The following is a 1111-nucleotide window of genomic DNA, read 5'->3' as shown; positions in this document are numbered from 1 at the left end:
GGAAGGCAAGGGCGCACTACGACTACACGATGTATAGTACTCCCATTTCACATTCTAATACGGTATGCATCGTGATGAACTGGTGGTTGTACGGCGTAAGTTGGCCTGTGCTGCAACTCGATTAGTTAGCAGCTGAAATAAAGTAAGGGTTGTTTTATTCTGCTGAAATGCAGAACTTGTGTTTAGCGTTGTTTTATCTTCAATCGGGCTTATATTATTTTAAACGTCTGGTTGTTTAACGCAGTTAAACAACGGGCAAACTACATGAAAAGCACAATAACTACTATTAATAAGTAATAGCGTAGTGTTAGGGCTCGTCTGGTAACCGGAAATATTGCAATATTAAGGCCCAAAACGCCATTTTGGGGCCGAATTCAACAAATCTGGTCAAAATTGAAACATGTCTTGCTTGTAGAGTTTAAACCCAAATCCAATAATTCCACGTGGGATATACTCGTTGAATAGGTCCAAAACGCCATATTACAAAATGGACCTTTTACCTCATTTTAATATCCCATTTTGCCAGAAAATGCAATATTAGTTTTGAAATGTTACCAGACGCACCCCTAGTGTCCTTCACTGTCAAGTACATAGTATTCCGGAAAGTAAATAATCCACACTTTTCTACAAACTAATCTCGGCTGTCTCTATAAACTAATCCTTACCTAGTAATCACGGGATCACGGGACTTAACCAACTTATGTGACATGCGGATTGCGCAATCTCTGCCTTGTTATTTTCAAATCGATGTCCCAAGAGAATGGATTAAAGAAACGCCCAAGCCAATCAAATCACGTCCTGTCAAATTTCTGCCAATCCAAACGATTGACCCTCCGCATTGGTAAAACCACATATATAATCATCTTTGTATAGTATAGTTTGTACCAGCTTAAATGAGATCAAGTGGCCGAATGCTCTTTGGCGAAATGACTCACAAGTCCAAATTTGGGTGAAATGCACAATACCGTACTTCGTATGTTAAAGCGATCACGATGTTAAGAGCATCAAGTGGTACATCCTCCATCTTTCTATATTTATCACCCAAAGTGGATATATAATGTTTTGAAGAAAATGGTCAAAAGTTTGCCTCACGGAATTAATTCCTCTCAAT

This window comes from Aphanomyces astaci, assembly GCF_000520075.1.
Source record: "Aphanomyces astaci strain APO3 unplaced genomic scaffold supercont1.42, whole genome shotgun sequence".
Lineage (NCBI taxonomy): Eukaryota > Oomycota > Saprolegniomycetes > Saprolegniales > Verrucalvaceae > Aphanomyces > Aphanomyces astaci.
This window is presented reverse-complemented; position numbering follows the sequence as displayed.